Source organism: Centropristis striata, chromosome 12 (assembly GCF_030273125.1).
Source record: "Centropristis striata isolate RG_2023a ecotype Rhode Island chromosome 12, C.striata_1.0, whole genome shotgun sequence".
NCBI lineage: Eukaryota > Metazoa > Chordata > Actinopteri > Perciformes > Serranidae > Centropristis > Centropristis striata.
In genome coordinates, this window is record NC_081528.1 from 5,252,295 (window position 1) to 5,273,624 (window position 21,330).

The 21,330-nt window shown below is 39.1% G+C and overlaps 1 non-coding gene across 1 annotated transcript; it reads right to left on the bottom strand.

The window, feature by feature from the left end:
* Positions 1-16,157: 16,157 nt before the first annotated feature.
* On the bottom strand, positions 16,158-16,229 carry trnap-ugg (transfer RNA proline (anticodon UGG)). Its single transcript has one exon. It is a non-coding gene; the product is annotated as a tRNA-Pro (tRNA).
* Between the last annotated feature and the right edge of the window lie 5,101 nt (positions 16,230-21,330).

The window sequence follows — 21,330 nt, forward strand, 5'->3', positions numbered from 1 at the left end:
GGGTCAAAACCTTTTATCTTACCTGAGAATGTATACATTGTAGGTGGGAACCCTTTTTTACGTCAGCATTATGAGAATTTGGTTTCCCATGTGGAAAACTACCATCCTGAGGCTAGACACAATCATCAAGATGAACCATCTGCCACATAAACATCACTGTAGGTGAAATACATGGGAGCTTTATTAGCAGCATTAGCTGCGTTTCAAATGACCTTTTAAGTTAATTGAACACTAACGCTTTATTATTGCTATTAAATCACAGGCAATTATAAGGTCAGGGTCAATTATCCTCCCAAGGATTTATATGTTTTAATCCTTGTTACAGTGAGTGATGCATATATACGACCCATACAGACATAAAGACATGCAGGAGGATTACTGAAGATCCATTCTTTTTTTTATTATTAATAATTCATCTTTGAATTGCAGCCCAAAAGGAGGAGTAATTGTCATTCCATTTTGAGTGAATGAGCTGATTTCTGAGGTGTGTTACTGGGACGCAGTGTGAACCAGGTTGCTCGTACACACTCGTACTGGTGTGAGGGCCACACGCCAAGAAGGGTAATGAAGATACGGTGCCATCTGTCCTATATGTTGCTCGCCTGGAGCTTTACAGTACGGGAGCTGGCTCAGGGCCCAGCGTGGGAGAGCACTGTAATATTCCAGAGAGATGCACAATATCAAAGTCAAACACAATAATCATATTAGCTCTGCTGTTGAAAATTAGCATGCGGATACTTGTTACGCATTGGATTATACATGAAAATGTGCATTTACTGTGGTTTTCCAAACCTGAAATTGCAGGCTAAAAGGTGGTAAACATATGACTTTGCTGCATATTTCTATACGCCCAAGGCTACAAAACGCTACAATACTTGGCACAGGGCCCGTGCATTGGAGATATAGTGGAGCACACCCACAGGAAGTCCTGCGATGTGGAACATCAGAGAGATTAATCCAATAATGGAGAATATGAGAATTAATCAAGACACTGTAACCTAGTTTCTCCATAGGGCCTAATTACAGAAAGCTCGTCTGCCTCGTGGCACCGGTCCAGACGAGTATTTCCTCAGGACTTGTCTTCTCTGTCAGTTGACTTGACTCCTTAATCTACAGGGCCTTCACATACTCATATTGCATGCAGGCTTTCATCCTCTGCAAATCATTGAGTACAGTGTCAAAACTGCTGCATAATATATTTTCATTGAAGTACTGTATTCAGGGTTCGTACTAGTGATGTGCGGATCGATACTGAAATATGGATACTTCCGATACCAGATCTGTATGCTCTAAAATCGATTCTCAAATGAAAATATCGATACTTTTGATTCTTCAGTCATTTGTGGTAATGTATGTCATTAAGAGGAATACGGTGGAAAGTAACTAAACTGTTCCAATCTTGTCTAAATGACACAGTGCTGGTAGGAACTACTTTTTCTTCCGTAGTAGGAACGGTCTTCATTTCAGATAGGCTTCTCATTATTTTTTACATTGAGCATGTGATTATCCAAGCAGGGATGGGCAACTGGAGGCGCGGGGGCCACATATGGCCCACACCCTGACTTTAAGTGGCCCTCAGTACAACTACATGCATTTGAGCATGAAATCTTAAAAGTGCAGTGTAAAAATGCACAAAATTACTTCTTGCAATTAATGTTGGTCTGCTGTTCTTGCACTGAAAAAAAAAAAGAAATCACAGTAAGTGGTTATTTTTTATTTGCTTCAAACCTTTTGTATTCCTATTTTATACTGTTCTACATGCATTTGAGCATGAAATATCTGAAGTTACTGCTGTGTAAATATATTTAAAATTGCAGTTTCGTCATATCTGGTTAAGTGCACGGTCCTACATGTGGCCCTGTGGTAGTCTCGATGAAAAATTGTGGCCCCTTCCAGCATTTAAGTTGCCCATCACTGATCTATAGTCTATAGATGGATATAGTCAGATTGTAAGAGAAATACAGTAAGAATATCAAACATTTACAAGCAGTTTATCCAAAATCCAAGCACTTTTTAAACCTTGAAAATACAACATTTAAATTCAAGTATTTCAAGCTCCCGTACGAACCCTGTGTATTTGACACTTGGTCTTGGATTAGAAAGACTCAGCTGGCTCACGAGATCCAGGGCATGTTCAGTATGTATGTGATGGATAAAACGGGATGGGTGGATTGATGAGTAGAGCCATTGATGTGTGTGATTCATAGAGACAAGGTACAAAGACAGTACATCAGAAGCGAGATCATCTCTTGTTACATGAGACACTGTAGGGGTTGTCCATCAAGCACCTTTGCCATGAAAAAGATGGATAGATGAAGGATAGAAAGGAGACATGCATTTATATTTAATGATAGATTGCAGTGAATTGTGTCCAATGGCCTTGTTAACCCCTTAGACTTCCCCTTCCCACTTTTATTAGGAGGGTGGGGAATATTAGAGACAGTAGATTAATGGTAGATGCTGAAAAAAACTGGTGTACATCATCTGAAAGCTGGGAACCTGAAGATTAAGTTGACATTTAGCTCTATGTGTCAAGTTTTTCTAGCCATTATTATGTAATAAAAACATTGTGAATGTAGATAAAGTTCTTTGAACTTTATGATGGAAGGATATGAAGTCCACTACCATGCTCAACTGTGCTTCATAGATTATTGCAGCAACTTTTGGGTTGATAGTAGTGATGTCCCAATGAAGCCTCATGAACCATTTTCTTCATTTTTTTGAGTCCACTAGATGGAGCTCTCTGTTCAACAAAGGGCTAAAAACACACCAAATTACCATTTCTAGAGCCTTTTTAAAGGCAAGAGCACCATCTAGTGGTGTCAAAAGATAAAGAAAATGGTTCATGAGGCTTCATTGGTACATCACTAGTTGATAGCATTTGCTCAGAAATTGTCTGCTAAATTTAGAATTGCAAAAAAAAGGTAAAAAATCCCTCCAAAATACCACATTTAGGCAACACAAGCTTCAGTAACATCATAGAAAAAGCCACACTGTGATTTGGTATCAAAACTTTGACATTTATCCAAGAATTGCATTTATAGGCGATTGGATGGCAAGTACCCCTAATTATCAATATCTATCTATAAAAGCAAGAAGCATGTGTGTGTGTGTGTGTGTGTGTGTGTGTGTCAAGGGCATATCTCGACTGACCTAACATTTCGTATGTGTCTTGTGCATGGCATGAAGGTGTGCATCCTCGATTTTGAAGATTTTTTAAATCATTTTTCAAAATATTATTATTTACGTAGGACGTGTTGCAGCATTATAATATTACCAATTGGACGCCTTTTAGTGGAGCTCCGCCCCATTGTGTGATAGACCTACACCTGGTCAGTAACACAATTCACTCTGGATTTCCACCCTGACTCATCTCATCTGTAAGTCTATTTAGCCTACCTATCTTTAGGAGTTTTAAAGTGGCTTCAAGGTTCGATTTTCCAATAATATTCAAATAGTTTCCAGTGAATATCAATGTTCGATATTTATGTGCTGGATGGTGTGGTACCTTATGAAAAGTAAGTGTTTTATGGAGTTGCAGACGTTGTTGTGGTCTGCATGCAATGTGCAAATTCTGCTATTCACGATTAGCATGCAAGTGGAGATTTAGCTTTATTCACTTCTTATGTTGCATTACTATGTAATTCAGGGATGACATTCATGTTTCTTAGCGTAATGCCCATAATCATTTGATGAGATACTTACATGCAACATAGTATATCAGCTAATTGGGTTCATGTTAATGTACTTTTAGTGCAGCAAACTGCGTAATGTGCTATCTCACGATTAGCATGCTAACGAATACATACGTCCTACTGGCCCTGCACTAGTGCCTAGAAAGTCATATATCATCTGAATGCTCTAGGTCTCTAGTTTGTGGTTGGAAAGTTTCATGAGGTTGTGATTATCCTAGAGGTCACAACAGGTCAGTTTATATAGAGGCGCAAGTACTATGGGGACCAATATCATCACACATGAATACAATTGGGCAAATTGAATCCATAAGAGTCTCAGCTTTCCAGTAATATCCAATTTATGACATTCAAAGACTGTTTAGGAACCCAAGTATGCAGAAACGTGTCTCCACTACATTTTGACCTAAATCAGTGGGGAAAACAATCTTAAAACATAATAGATTTTCACATTAATGCTTGCTTTAACTGTGTTAATTATATACATATTTCGATCTATAATGGATTGCTTATCCTCAATTTTTAGTGGGTAATCAGATCGGTCCCTGTCCTGGGTTTCATTTTATAGCAGATATAAGGCCAGTCAGGGATCCACTCTGTTCCAAGCAGACCATGTCGCCATCTGGTCAATCCTCTCAGTGGACACATGACATAATACTCATGTGGGTTTAGAGTTTGAGTGGCTTCACCTGGAGGCCTCAGATGTTCTGTGCATGGCTGTAAATGTTGTTTTACAATAACCAGTAAGCTTTTTAGCTGTTCTTCTTCAGTCTTCAGTGCATATACATACATAAATAAGTATGCAGTGGGTGATAATGTATAACTTGATATTGCTTTAATCAAAAGATTTGATTCCTGGCTTTTGTCTGCTTGTTAAAAATATCCTTGAGCAGGATTTTAAACCGCAAGTTGATTCAGAAGACAAGGCCAGATCCTTGTATTGCAGCTCCTCCACCACCCAGTATAAATATGAGTGTGAATGGATGAATGAGACATAAATTGTAAAGCGCTTTGTCCACTAAGGTAGAAAGGCGCTATTTAAATGCAATTCATTTCCCATTTATTTTGTCTCTTGGCAACTTTTGACAATGTTAGTACCTGACATTTTTGGCTAAATAGGATCTATTTAGCATGCTTCAGTCAGATAAACAGATGTCTGTCAGACTGGGTTTGAAAGGCTCAGTAAATTTCTGCAAAGCCTTTATAATTCACTTTAAATAGACGTTAACACAAGGACACTGAGCTGCATAAAGCTTATTCATCTTGTCATAATTAGTATATAAATTCTTGAGCTATGGCCAAACAGGTATTTTGTGAGCCTTGACCTTTACCCACCAAAATCGAATAAGTTCATCCTTGAGTCCATGTGGATGTTGTGCCAAATTTGAGGAAATACCCTACAGGTGTCCCTGAGATATTCCATCCACAACCATTGGACAGATGTGAGGTCACAGTGACTTAACATTTGATCATCACTATCTATCAGTTCATCCTTGAGTCCAAGTGAACGTTTGTTAAATACATTTGTTTCAGGCATTCCTGAGATATTGCTTCCATGTGAATGAAACAGACATGATGTCATTGACATTAACCTATGACCACCAGAATCTAATAAGTTCATCGTTGAGTCCATGTGGATGTTGTGCGAAATTTTAAAAAGTCATGGCTATTGCCAGTACTAAGGCATGACATCTTATTTTTGATGAGGGGTTACGACTATTTGTTTGCCCGTCAGTGTAACTTCCTTGAGTCCGGTTGCTTACAGGATTCCATGAACCCACTAGTTCTGGCCAAAAATAGATACCCGCCCAACCCAAAAACAAACAAAAAATTAAGCCAGAAGTTTTTTGTTACACTTTTGCTTTTGTACGAATTAAACAAAGCAGATATTAAATAAGTGACCTTTGGAGATGCTAATAATCAGATTTTCTTAACACTGGACAAAGCCCAACTAGCTGCTTTCCCATTTCTACTCTCTATGCTATCCAAACTTGGGTTGTGGGGGGCTGGAGCCGATCCCAGCTGACATTGGGCGAGAGGCAGGGACAGGCAACCATTCATGCTCATATTCACTCCTACGGTTAATTTAAAGCCACCAATTAAACCTAAGCCGCATGTCTTTGGACTGGGGCAGAAAGAACCCATGCCTTGAGTCCAAGAGAACGTTTGTGCCAAATGAAAAAAATATATATTTCACGCATTCCTGAGATATTGCTTCCATGAGAGTGAAACAGTCATAATGTCATCGACATTGTCATTGACTTTGACCACCAAAATCTAATAGGGGGGCTGTGGCTCAGTTGGTAGAGCGGGTTGCCAACCGATTGGATGGTTGGTGGTTCGATCCCTGACCATGGCAGCCTACATGAAGAAGTATCCTTGAGCAAGATACTGAACCTCAAATTGCTCCCGATGCTGCATTCATTGGTGTGAGAATGAATTCCCAATGGTGGCAGGTGGCACCGTTAAGGGTAGCCTCTGCCACCAGTATGAATGTGTGTGTGAATGGGTGAATGAGAGCAGTCTGTAGTGTAAAGCGTTTTGATTGGTCGCAAAGTGACTAGAAAAGCGCTATATAAGTGCAGGTCCAATTAATAAGTGAACTAGATTTTCAGATTTTCTTACCATTGGACAAAGCCCAACTAGCTGCTCTCCCATTTCTACCCTCCATGCTACACTAAGCCAACCTGCTTCTGGCTCCATGCTTCACATTAAATGGACAGCGGTATTGGATTTTTCGAACAAGTGCATGTTCCAAACGTTGAGCTGTTCCTTAAACCTTAAGACACCTGTCTAGATTTGTGAGAAAAGCTTTTCTAAAGCAGCTCTATGTGCTTCTTTCCCACCAGAGTCGAACGAAGCTTCTCCCAGAGACTTCCATAGTTGTTTGGATGAAGTTGAGGAAACTGTCAGTAATGAGGGGTCTGCATTAGTCCCACTGCCTGCTTTTTGGATCAAAAGCCATGTTTTTCTTGGTGGTTCTTAATGGACATCCGGAAAGAAAAGGGGTTGCTTTGATTCATGGTTCATGCTTTTGAAATCTTTCCAATAAAAGGATTTGCATCCTTTGTAGCAAATCAAAAAATGCCTTTATAAATATGTAGCTATGTGCCTATTGTCCCCCAAGTGTCCATCCCTCAATGTTTCTGACTATTTCACACTCCTTAATGGGACTTTGGAAACAACATATGTGTGTAGATGTACACTCTGCATGTGCATAAAATGACTTGTGTTCATATCCTGCAAATTTTTGAGGAACAGAGGGTGCAAATCCATTCAAAACACAAAGCATGAGTCATCTTTTAAAAGAAAGGAGAAGAAAAGATCAAACAACTGGAAGGGAAAAAATGAGAAGTGGAGGGGAGGTAAATGTCAACGAGGAGCTGCTTAGTGCCAGCTTGGCTGCCTGTGATGGATGGACTGCGGTGGGAGGGCAACACTTCTTTTACACTGGCAGTATCACCCATCTACAGAGCAGACAAAGAGAAAAGGAGGGAGGACAGCTCCACTCCTATTGTAACTACAGACAAAGCAATGCACTGTTCCAACTAGATTGAACTGGAGGAGGTTGTGGTGAAACTTTTAGCACAGATGTATAAAGTTCTGTTTGACATTTAAGTTAAAGTTCCCAGTTGTATTTTCACATTAACCCTTAAAAGGGCACTCATTGAAATACTTGCAACTTCCAAATTTCAACCCTAGAGAATATTTGAGGATATTACATACGGCCAGAATGTGTAAAAAAAACACACGGACCCGGGGGAGGGGGGTAATATTTTGAGAAAAAAGTTTACGAGATTAAAGTGGCAAATCTACGAGAGAAAAAAGCGCAGATTTATGAGATTTAAAGTGGTGAATCTGCGAGAAAAAAGTGGCTTTTTTCCACTTTTTTCTCGTAAATCTGCGATTTTATTTCTTGTAGATTTGCCACTTTAATCTAGTAAATTTGCAATTTTTTTCTTGAAATATTACCTTTGCTTTGGATTCGGGGGCATGCCAGTTAATAGGGGTCTCCTCTTGATATGTTTCACAGTACCTAACTTAACAAAAATAATAATTCCAGATCACATTTCAGATCCATTTCCTTTGCTCCTTGTTGACATGAAATTACTGGAGACAGCCTCAGTATAAACTTGTTGTTTAACCTTCTGAACCCCATTAAAATGTATGTTTTCGATAAAAGATTGACAAAAATACACCCTTTATTGTAGAAAGAAACTGTAAAAACAGGCATTATCATCAAAGTTTGAACTTTCAGATGGTCCATGAACGGATCATCTCTTACAAAGTTTCCATTAGAAAAAGAAACCAAAACAAAGCTTAAAATTGTCATGGTTTGGTCAAAATCACTTTATTCTACATTTACATTTTTTTCGTTTAATTTAATTTCATCAGGTTTCATTTTCCAATAATTTAAAAATAAATTGTTTGAATAAGTAGATCCTGTTAAAAACATTAAACTCTGCACTCCTCAGTGGAATTAGGAAGCCATAATTGATTCTGCCACTCCACTCTTATAGTGGATGCATTATAATGCAATATTTTTGTGCTTTTTTAGTAATATTGCTCATTTGACAGGCAGTAGAAATTGGGTTAAAATCTCAGAAACAGCTGTTGATATATTATTTATAATAAATACTAATATAATATTTATCTCAGTGCAATTTCTGTTAACCCGAAAGTCTATTTTATTTGTCTTGATTGTAATTTATTCATTTATGTTTTATTTATCTAAGTTTAAATATTTATTTTCCAAATGTCAGTTCCAATGTTTAATATTATTGAGATTTAAAAATCATTGCTGTGGAAAAGGATTTACTCCACAATACTATCGTTCATCGTGATAGTTTCTGGGGAAATATATCGTCGTAAAAAATGTGTTAACGTGAGGGGCCTAACTACAGCCCTGGGTGTTTTTTATGGTCATTGTCATTGACAAAACTCACATCCTGTAACTACATGTCACAGCACAAGAAAACATATTAATATCATTCTGTTCATGATGGTAATGACATGATATGACATGGTATGACATGATGGTATGGACACAGGAGGAAAGAAGTGATTACAGGTTAGTGTCCTCCTGGTTTAGATGGATTAAAATGACGCCACAGAAGACTTCTCCTCTTTCCTTCTCCTTTTCTTAATGTCCCGTAAATCTCCCTTTTCCAGCGTCGCTCCCTTACAGACTGCCGTGTCTGTTGATGGCAGTTTGTCGCGCCAATTAGGACACTAGTATGCCGACCGCAGCATCCATCATATATCTTCCTACCTCGCTCCCGTTCCTCACCGTCATCCTTCTACCTTTTTCCTCTGCCTTTTTCTCTCTTCTTGTCTCTCTCTCTCAGCTCTTCATCAGTAAAACACATGAATAATGGACTAAAGTGGACAAGGAGGTATTCCTCTTCCTGATGAAGTGACACTCGAGTTGTTGGATGATAACAAACTGGATTAATAGTGATTTATCGAGGCTGTTTTATTCTGAAAGCATTTTAAGGAGGACTCTCTCTTTGTATTTGCAGTGTGTGTGTGTGTGTGTGTGTGTCCAGTTGCTCCATTACCACCCATCACTGCTTTTATCTCGTTTTTATTATCTCTGAACCACTGATAAAACCCTCTCTCTCTCTCTCTCTCTCTCTCTCTGTAGTGTTAGCATATGCAACAGCCTGAATGTGTGTCTGTGAATTAATATCTCACACTGCGACGTCCCTCGCCCACGCATCCCTTCGTATAGAGCAGACATTACAATATTTGTGAAACAGAAATGAGTGGAGTGGGAAGGGGAGAGGGGGAGGGGGGGAGAAAAAGCGAAGAGACAACAAAAAAGCAAGAGAATGAAAAGAATATTGACATCCAGACACACTCCAGAGAGCAGACGGAAGCATTCATGTGGGAGCTCCATTCAGCTTTTTTGTTCAGTGTAATGATTGAGAATATATGAGTTTGAGTACGCAAAAGGGGGGGAAAAAAAGACAGGAAATGCATTAAAATGAGTTGCAGAGAGATACAATGAATGAAAGAGCAACTAAATCAGATGGAGAGAGACAGGAAGGAGGGGTGACATGAGTAAAAAAAAAACAGGAAAACAACATCTCAAATACTGCAGGAAAGCTGTTTTTGTCTCGGTTCCGGTCAGACAGACTGGATGTTGTCTGTCTCCTTGTGTGTGTTTCCCTCTCCTTACCTGTTTCCCAGTGTTGTGTGTGTGGAGGGTGTGGCTTCTCTGACCCTGTTTCCATTTAGGACAAGGATGGGCAACTTAAATGCTGCAGGGGGCCTATCACAGGGCCACATATAGGACCACTTAACTTAACCAGATATGATGAAACTGCAATTTTAAATATGTTTACAGTGCAGTAACTTAACATATTTCATGCTCAAATGCATGTAGAACAGTATAAATAGGAATACAAAAGGTTTGAAGCAAATAAAAAATAACCACTTACTGTGATTTCTTTTTTTTTCAGTGCAAGAACAGCAGACCAACATTAATTGCAAGAAGTAATTTGGTGCATTACACTGCACTTTTAGGATAAGAAAAAAAAAAAATTAAAATCACATTTTATGTTGGACTTAAGGACCAAAAAAGACACAAAATGACCAAAAAAGAAAGACACAAAATAATTAAGAAAGACACAAAAAGACACAAAAACATTTTAAATGCATGTATAGCAGTATAAATAGGAGTATAAAAGGTTTGAAGCAAATAAAAAATAACCACTGAATGTGATTTCTTCTTTTTCAGTGCAAGAATAGCAGACCAACATTAATTGCAAGAAGTAATTTTGTGCATTTTTACACTGCACTTTTAAGATTTCATGCTCAAATGCATGTAGTTGTACTGAGGGCCACTTCAAGTGAGGGTGCGGGCCGTATGCGGCCCCCGGTCCTCCAGTTGCCCATCACTGATTTAGGAGTAACATGTGGTCTGAGTGATCCGAACACAAGTGGACGGCTCTAAATACAGGTGAAAACACTGTCAGGACGCATTGAGATAGGCCGCATGTGTCCACATTCAGATAGTGAGAACAGGTATGTGACTCTGGTCCACTTTAGGAACCGTCTACTCAACTGCCCCCTGCCCGAGTGGAAGGATGTACTTATTCGTGGGGCTCGGCGGGACATTTCCAAAAGCCCCAAGACAAAACGTACGAGTTCGTCTATCATCTTCGGTGATGTGGTATGCCTGGAACACGCCAAGGAATGTATTGTTTTTATTTCTTTTTCTTCTACTACTACTTCTTCTTCTTCTTCTTCCTTTATTTCCGGCCGACTAGGCACGTGAGGGGCACTACTGTAAAAATAAAAAAAATAATTAACAAAAATAACGAGAAAAAAACACAAATTTTGGGGGAAAAAACACACACAATGGGCCATCGGAGATGCCACACTGATATACACTGTTATTTGTTTGTTTTGTTTTGTTTTCCTCCCCTTTTTGCCACTTCTGGAGATAAAACATAATTTTTAATATGTTAAACATGCTTAAACTGATCACTTTACATTAATAAATTCATATAAAAATCATTTAAAAAAGGCTGAGCCTCATACACCTCAAAGACTAAAGAAATTATCATAGATTTCCGCAGATTCAAGCCAGTGAATACCTGTGGGGTTGACTAAGATTTCATGCTCAAATGCATGTAGTTGTACTGAGGGCCACTTCAAGTGAGGGTGCGGATCGTATGTGGCCCCCGGGCCTCCAGTTGCCCATCCCTGGTGTAGAGACATGGCAAGGCACCAAGGATCCAGATGAGGAAAAAAATGTTTACCCTTGCTTTGTAAATGGACTTTACTGCCAGGCCTTTGCCCAGAGAATTCCCAGCAAGTGGGTGAAGAAGAAGAAGAAGAAGAAGAAGAGCTACTTCCATGAAGTAGCTTGGGACGTAACGATACAGCTGTGGACTGCGTGAACCACTGCAGAGTTGGATCAGTGGTATCTTTCTCTTTCTCTGTCTTCTCTCGCTCTCTCACCCTATGTCCTCTCACCCGATCACCAATCCAATTAATTTGAACACTAGGGGTGATAATAAACCATACTGTGTGTACGAAGGATTTACACCTGAGGCATGCCAGCAGAGATACAGCTCAACACAGTGTTAAAATGATAGTTATGTGCCTTGTGCGGAGTAGTATTATCAAATATTATATTTCGAATGAGCTTTGAGTTAATCCACCTTTATTAAGAATGACTGAGCGTGTGTACTTAGGTCATGTGGAACCTTGGAAGTTTCAAATATAAAAGGTTGGGGGGAAAAATAAGTACTTTTGCAAGAAAGAAAAAAAAGGTCAATGTACTTGAGTTGGGCACCATGGAAACAACCAATGGAGTGATAAAAACACCTGCAGGAGGTGCCTACTGCTACACACTGATTCAATGTCTTTTTGTGATCCGTTATGGTTGTTCCCATGGTGCCGACCTGCCACAGTGACCTCGAAATACTTAACAAAACTAACTAACTTCTTTTTTTCAAACCAGCCTTCAATTTTTCCCTCCATTTCCGCTCCTTGGCTCCACTATGAAAGGGCCTCAATCAGAGAGAATAGTAACATTGTCAATCACATCAATAACCATCACACTTCATCATTCTCATCTTTAGGAAGCTATTTTTTCAGCTTGTACTTTTTGAGCAAAGATAGATTCAGTGGTGGAAAGTAACCAAGTATTTACTCAAGTTCTGTCCTTAAGTACAGTTTTGAGGTTCTTGTACTTGAGTACTTCCACTTCCACTAACTTTTTACTTTTACTTACTAGATTTTGAGGCAAATGTTGCACTTTTTACTCAACTATATTTACCTGATAGCTATAGTTACTTTTCAGTAGTGATGTGCCAATGAAGCCTCATGAATCATTTGCTTTATTTTCTGAACCCACTACATGGTGCCCTTGGTTCATTGAAAAAGGCTCTAGTAATGGTAATCAAGTGTGTTTTCAGCCCTTTGTTGATCAGAGGGCTCCATGTAGTGGAGTCAGAAAAATAAGAAAATGGTTCATGAGGCTTTATTGGCACATCACTACTTTTCAGGCTGAGATTTAACATAAAAAACATGATAAATTTAAAGTGATAAGACTTTTTTTTAACTAAATGTTATAACAGTATATATATATATATATATATATATCTTGAAATCAGTGATTGAGACCATAAACTTAAGATGAGAATGTTTACCGAGGTGATAAATCAAGTGAGCAGTAGGGTCATATTCCTGTTGAATTAGATAAAAATGGACTTCTTTTTGTAAACAGTGGAGTCGCCCCCTGCTGGCCACTTGAAAGAATACAGGCTGCCACGTCGCACCACCAACCACTGCAGAAAACAGAAGAGGAACAGGAAAAGATGAGAAATTATTAATATTATATTATATTAATCATTGCAAAGGGTTCGTACGGGTGCTTGAAATCCTTGAAAATGCTTGAATTTAAATGTTGTATTTTCAAGGTTTAAAAAGTGCTTGGATTTTGGATAAAGTGCTTGTAAATGCTTGAAATTCTTACTGTATTTCTCTTGCAATCTGACTATATCCATCTATAGACTATAGATAATCACATGTTCAATGTAAAAAATAATGAGTAGCCTATCCCTTTTAGTATGTAAGTACTCATCTAAAACATGCAATTTACAACAGGTGTAAGATACTGGAAAAGCTTGAAAATTTACCTTGAAAGTCCTTGATAAATGCTTGAATTTGACCAAAGTGTACGAACCCTGACTGCAGAAAACAAAAGTGGAACAGGAAAAGATGAGATTTTTTTTTTTGAAAGTTTATAACACTACTTAAGTTCACCTACTGTTACCACGTGAGTAAGTTTCTGTGATGCTTTGGGGTCTTTGTGTCATTATTTAACCACTAAATGTCCTTTATGATGCATGATGCATCCGTGTCTAAACGTCAGTATGAGATGTAGAGGAGGGTCTGCTCTCCTCTTTTTCTCCTCCTGCCCTCTGAAACCTGTTTCTCTCCCTCCTTCCACCCCTCCCTCCATCTCTCTCCTTCGCTGGGGAAGAAAATGGAGTTGCTGGCCCGACGCCACACCTGACACTCCAGCCTTAATCTGATTAATGTTTTTAATTTATATAAGTGAGTAGCGAGGGCTGTTTCCTTTACTGATGTTGGGTTGAAGGCACACACATACACACTTACTGCAGGCTCTATGTGACGGGTGTCATACAGGCCAAGTCGTGAAAGGGCAGAAAGAGTGTGTGTGTGTGTGTGTGTGTGTGACACTGGACCTCACAAGTACTGTATGTTAGAAACGGGCCCCAAAAGTGACCAAAAAAACTGGCAGGGAGACAAAAGTATAACATTTTTGTGATTGGGATTTTTTTTATGTTACCTGATATTTTACAGCAGTGTAGAACCACTGGAAAGAGTGGATCCCATAAATGAGTAAAAAACTGGTGGGCCCCCGGAGGGGCAAAGACGAGTGTGTGTGTGTGTGTGTGTGTGTGTGTGTGTGTGTGTAACGGAAACGGGCCCCAAAAGTGACCAAAAAACTGGCAGGAAGCGATTTTTGTGATTGGGATTTTTTTTTTATGCTACCTTGGGGCAAAGACGAGTATGTGTGTGTGTGTGTGTGTGTGTGTGTGTGAAGGGACAAAAATGGAGGGATGGGAGACAGAAAGGTAAGTAAACAAGAAGGCACAGATGAAAAACAGAGCGAGAAATACTGACCGGGGGTGAAGTGAGGAGAGAGTAAAAGCGGAAGAGAAAAGATAAAAAAAGCACTTTAGGGAAAGAGGGCTGGTTAGAGAGAGAGGGAGAGAGAGAGGGAAAGGAGGCTGTGGAAAAGAAGGAAAAGATGCAGATGTAGAGAAAGAGAGTGACCAAACCGTGAGAAACAGAGAGGAGAAGAAGAGGGAAAATGAAGAACCGAGAGAGCAGGAGAGAACGGAAGAGAAATGGTAATTATGAGAGATGAGGGATGATGAAAAGGGCAGCTTGGGACAATCTAATTGGAAAATCCTGCCTTTTTATTTCAAACTATTCATCATAATGAATTTAAAAAAATCATATCTACATGAAAATTCCCCCAAAAGATGAATAAGTCATACGCAGAAGCTCTGCTGCCTCCATGAATCCAACATGGACGCCTGGAACAAATGTATTTAGCTTGGCTGGGAATCCCATTTTTTTTCCCCCATTAGGTATTCATTAACATTTTTATATAGGTGTAATGCATAACACACACTGGCTGTGTGTGTGTGTGTGTGTGTGGATAAAGTTGGAAACAGGAATTCAGATAATGACCTCAGACACATACCTTTCCATTACTGTTCCATCCAATCAATAAGCCCATTGATTGTAGAAGAAACTGTTGTAGTAGGGAAAGCACCTCACACACACACACACACACACATGCTCACACTGCATATTGCATCAACAATAATGGCCTTGGTTGTTTTTCAGTGAATCACCAGCAGACAGAAAAAAGATGGCCGACTGGTGAAAGGATGGAAAGAGTTATAGAGTCGGAGGTGAATGAGAGAAACATGGTCAGAATAAAGGATAAAAAAAAATAAAGAGGAGGGGAAAATGGGAGTAAGGGAGCAAAAAAAAAAAAAATCATGTTCGTGTGCAACTAATTTGAATTAACAAATGTGCTCTATAAGAAATATAATACATTATTTGTTGATAAACATTAGGAAAAATGTTTTTATATTAAATGCATCTGCAAGCTTTTGGTAGCCAATAACTAATATTCACCTACATAATTGTATTTGTTTCTCTAAATATGTGTTTTTATAACCAGAAGAATGATCGGCATCGAGTCATGAGGTCCCAGATAGAAACCAGTTGAATATTCAACCACTAGTGATGTCCAAATAAAGCTTCATGAACCATTAGTTATATGTGTTGAGACTAGTGTAATTACATAGTTAACTCTATGGAGTCTTGGACTATTTTGTCCATCTTTGAATCCTTTCATGTCTTTTTTTTGGCTATTTTGCGTCTTTTTTGTCTTTTTTGGTCATTTTGTGTTTGTTGTTGTTACATTACATTACATTACATTACATGTCATTTAGCAGACGCTTTTGTCCAAAGCGACTTACAATAAGTGCATTCAACCTGATGGTACTAGACATAGACCATAGGAATCGAGTAAGTACATAACTTTAAGAGCTAACTGTCATTGCTACAGGAGTGCTATATGTTACAGAAGAAAAGAAGAGAAAAGAATAAGAGTTTTTTTTTTTTTTAAATATATGTTAGGTGACCATGGCTTAACCGAGGTATTGTTGGAAGAGATAGGTCTTCAGCCTGCGGCGGAAGATGTCCAGGCTGCCTGAGGTCCTGATGTCGGTAGGGAGCTCGTTCCACCATTTGGGAGCCAAGACAGAGAAAAGTCTGGAAAAAATACCACGTTGACATGCAACGATCTTTTGCCACTACACAAGTTTCCAGCTGTAAATCATTTACCAAACTACAGTTTCTCCCTTTTTGTTCTCTTAAAGAGACAGCCTAGGGCTCGTCCGGGATTTGAATCCGGGACCTCTCGCACCCAAAGCGAGAATCATACCCCTAGACCAACGAGCCGAGCTGTTGTCTTTTTTAAAGTTATTTTGTGTCTTTTTTTAGTCATTTTGTGTCTGTTTTGGTCATTTTTGTGTCTTTTTTTTAAGTCATGAATAAGTCCTGCTCCGGCTCTTTCGTGAACAGTCAATTTTTGAATGCTTTCATGTCTTTTCGTGTCTTTTTTGTGTCTTTTTTTTTGGTTATTTTGTGTTGTTTTTTTGTCCTTTTGTGTCTTTTTTGTTTCTCTTTTGGTCATTTTGTGTCTGTTGTTGTGTCTTTTTGGTCATTTTCTGTCTGTTGTTGTGTCTTATTTTAGTTATTTTATGTCTTTTTTGTCATTTTCTGTCTGTTGTTGTGTCTTTTTTTAGTTATTTTATGTCTTTTTTGTCATTTTGTGTCCTTTTTTAGTTATTTTGTGTCTTTTTTGTGTCTCTTTTTGGTCATTTTGTGTCTGTTGTTGTGTCTTTTTTAAGTTATTTTGTGTGTTTTTGTCATTTTGTGTCTTTTTTTTTGTCATTTTTTGTCTTTTTGGTCATTTTCTGTCTGTTGTGTCTTTTTTCAGTCATTTTGTGTCTTTTTTTGGTCTTTTTGTGTCTTTTTTGACGTCATGAAGAAGTCGTGCTCCGGCTCTTTCTTTGACTCCAGAGGGTTAATCTAAAATGTATGTTTCTTGTAACCTAAAAAGAACACTGAATGTCTTCAGCTCCCAAAGCCAAAGAAAGGTTGTGGTGCTCTCGACTGTTTTTCTTGTGATGTCACCTCAGTGGAGCTGGGGGGGCTGGGAGCACGGCCTGGTGTCCTCGATGAAAGAAACCATCTATGACAGATTGTTCTGAGTCAGCAGCTAGTGGATCAACTGCTAGCCTGGAGGTTTTATTACATTTCCTCCAAAAAACATATTTGATAAATCAAGTTAGAAAAATAGTATTGTTTGAAGGAGTTGTCTCTCTCTGTTCTGGTTCTCCATTACTCTTGTACAATCTTTTTGTTCTTTCTCACAACTTCACCTTTAGTTCTCTGGCAGTGTCTTGTAGTTTCGCACCTCTTACCTTTGTCCATGTGATAAGACACCAAGGACACATCTGTCTTGTCTCCTGTGTGTCCTACATTGCTCATAACAGATTTCTCTGTCCGTCCCATAGACTGTATATAAATAATGGACGTAGTCACCGTGACGTCACCCGTTGGTTTGTGGCCCGTTGGAAGCATCGAGTTCAGGGTTACACTCGTCGCCATCTTGCATCACCATCTTGTTTCCGAGACAGGAAGCAGACCATATTTGGACTGTGGAGGAGGAGAGGGATCTGATCACTGACTACAGCCTCTCTACACCTCAACCTGACTGAGAGAAGCTGCTGCTAATTCATGTTAGCATTAACTGGAGCATTAATTGGGATGTTAGTTTTGGCAAAAAACTAAAACAAAATGTACGTTACTTACCTCAGAAAACTGAGCAGCGACTCCTTGGAGTGTCTGTTAGTCCAACCAAACGCTGAACAAGACATTTTTACTGAACAAAACGTTCAAATAAACACAACATACAGTGTGAAAGGGTCAAAGTTATGAGACCAAATCGGTTAACGTCCTTTTTTCTATCTATATAACGTTATATATAACTTTATTGACACGTTGCCGTGGATACACATTGCTCTGCTTCTCTCCTGATGACGGCTCGCCTTGTTAGTGACCTGTCAATCAAAGGTAGCCACGCCCCAAAACATACGATTCTTTATCTTCTATTTTCTTCTAAATGGGGCCATTATTAGAACTATTGACAGCAAATTGTCTTGAAAAAGATTTTTTACGAGTAATTGAGACCATATTGTTGTCCTGAAAAAAATTCTGAGGTAATACATCAAGTGAGAAGTTTTCAAATTTTGCACTGAAATGAATGGGCAGATTTTTTTTGCAGCCAAACTAAGCACCCCCTGCTGGAACTTTAGGTAGAAAGGCACTTCCTGGTTTGCCTCCATGCTCATACACGGAGGTTGCCGCCTGGTCTGTCCAAACCATCCACAGATATTTAAAGAAGTCAACACTATTTCTTTTTTCATGCACATCTAACATTTCAGATGTCAGTAGGGCTGTAGAGGTTATTCAAAGGGAAGATACTCCAGGCCTCCCTGTTGTCCCCGTGGTCAGAGGAAATAATCACATCAGCTCTCTTTGACTGTATGTAAGACCTGTGTTAAACTTCCCTGCAGGCTATTGGCTTTCAAACTGAACTCTATTACACGAAGAAGACAAGGAATTGTAAATGTGTCAACCTTTTGAACGAACACTTCAGGTCCAATCTAAGTCCCCGGGAGAAGCACTGTACATTTGCAACACTCCCCTCAGGCTAAGTCCACCAAGCCATGGTCATAACTCCAAGCTGGCTGAGGAATAAAACAGCCATACAAATGTATTTTACTTTCTAATTTACAAATGTTCTTGAATTACTATGAATCCTTTAATAAAAATCTTTTGCAAGAACTTTTTAGGTAACTTGAGAACTTTACCTGCAAATGTAAGAACCAAGGTCTAAATGTTGATGACTCAAAACAACCCAAGCGAGTAAGAATTAAAAGGATTTATTTGATGAAGACTTTGGCATTGACCCTATTGGTGAAATAGTTTAATAGGATCCCACAAACAAGGCTTTGTTGTGGTTTTGAGGGGGTGGAGAAGTGAAGCAGCATCGACTGCAGTTTCAGCAGAGAGAAAGGAACGTTGGTTGAAATATAATTCAGCTAAATGACAGTATACTCCAACAGAACTTGGAGTGACTTTTTACAAATGGACAGAGCTAGTGATGTGCCAATGAAGCCTCATGAACCATTTGGAAGCCGTACTCTGGATGGAAAAGGGATCCAACATCCACTTCGACATCATAGTCAAATGTACGCTGTATGACAGGGGTCTCAAACTCAAATAATCTGGGGGCTGCTGGAGGCAAAAAAAAAACACAGAATTACCAAAAAAGACAAAACTATTAAAAAAAGACACAAAATGACCAAAAGATACAAAATGACCAAAAATACACAAAATTACAAGAAAAAGACACAAAAATACCAAAAAAAGACACAAAATGATTTAAAAAAAGACACTAAATTATACATATACAAAAAAAGACACAAAATTATTTTAAAAAGACACAAAATTACTAAAAAAGACACAAAATAACTAAAAAAAAGACACAGAATTACCGAAAAAAAACCACAAAATTATTAAAAAAGACACAAAATTATTTTAAAAAGACACAAAATGTTCCAAAAGACACAAAATTACCAAAAAAAGTAATTAAAGGGACCTTCCACACACAACACGGTAAAGTGCCATTCATATAAAACTCACATTAAACTTTCATATCAAGGTGGGGGCCACAAAATATCATCATGAGGGCCGCAATTGGCCCGCGGGCCGCGAGTTTGAGACCCAAGCTGTATGACAAGGAACCTCATAATGGCTTTATAATGTTTAAAATCTGCAACTGTGGGTGTAAACGTATTGTTTAATATTGATATTAAACTGGGCCCAGCATGGTGAATATCTACGGCCTTTTATTCAGTGCATATAGGAGTCTTATAATATCTTGTATTGTATTTTAGACCTAACATTATATGCATTATGTAACATTACAGTCAATAGTGAGGCTCATAGCTGGAGTTACTGTTTGTAGAGTTCCCAAACAGAGGCAGAGAAATGCAAATAACAGGAGCAGGAAGAGGTATGAAAGCGTAGTAGAGGAAGAGTTGTGACTTTATTCACATCGTTCTCTTGGTCTCTGTCTCACTCTTTGGCTGTTGCCTGTCTTCCATCTCCCTGATTTCATTCTGCAGATGTTTCCTTCCTCAAGCCTTCTTTCCCCTCCTCTCCTCACAAAACCTCCTTCAACTTCAATTCCACCCAATCCTCTATATACCCTCAAACAACACTTTCTGTTGTTTGGAGTTTGAATAGAGCAGCGGAGAGCCAGCAGAGCGCATCCAAAATAACAATGAGAGCTACTTGAGAGCATATGCAACCAGTTCAAATCCGCCACTGTTGTTTCCAGAGTCACTGTGAACAATATGATGAGAAATATGTCATACACAACAACACACGTCCATCTTAAAGAGGAGCTTTTTCTCATATTCAGCCCAAACCAGTGTCTGGTCAAGGTTTTCATTGCTTTAGGAGGATCTGAGAAACCAGGGGCCAGTTCTATCAACTTTATTCAAGACTAGCCTCAGCCTTAGATTTTTAAGTAAGACGGCTAAAGAGATGAGAAATCTACTTCTAGTAACACTTAAAGTTAGTCGAGACTAGTGAACTTATTTTATCCTGTCTTTACTTGGTTGATTCAGCCATCCTGGGCCGGCCAGTGATACCGATAATTCATGGTGGAGTCTTTGGCCCAATGGCGCCATCTCGTGGGAGATGGCGCCATTGCGCATTGGTTCATTGAAATAGGCTTTCGCAATGGTACTCAAGTGTGTTTTCAGCTCTTTGTTGATCAGAGAGCTCCATCTAGTGGAGTCAGAAAATAAAGGAAATGGTTCATGAGGCTTCATTGGCACATCACTAGTCATGTGTACAGGCAGCGAAATTTTTTTTTTACGAATTTCACCATCCACTGTAATGCGTCCACCGCCGTCCGACGTAGTTGTGATTGACTGCCAAGCTAAGTTTAATTAGTGGAGTTTGGGGGGCTGGATGGGTCAAACAAGTGGCAGACTTTCACCCATGAGAGAGGGGTTTGCGTCCCATGAGAAAACTAAAGTAAATGATTTTTGGTAGAGCGGGTTGCCCACCGATCGGAGGGTTGGTGGTTCGATCCCTTACCATGGCAGTCTAAATGTTGAAGTATCCTTGAGCAAGACACTGAACCCCAAACTGTTCCCGATGCTGCGTTCATCGGTGTGTGAATGAATTCCCAATGGTGGCAGGTGGCACTGTTTAGGGTAGCCTCCAGTATGAATGTGTGTGTGAAAGGGTGAATGAGCGCAGTCTGTAGTGTAAATCGCTTTGGGTGAAAGTCTTTTTATTGATTTTGTGTCTTTTTGGGGTCATTTTGTGTCTTTTTAAGTAATTTAGTTTTTTTCTGTCATTTTCTGTCGTTTTTTGGTACTTTTGTGTCTTTTTGGTCATTTTGATACTG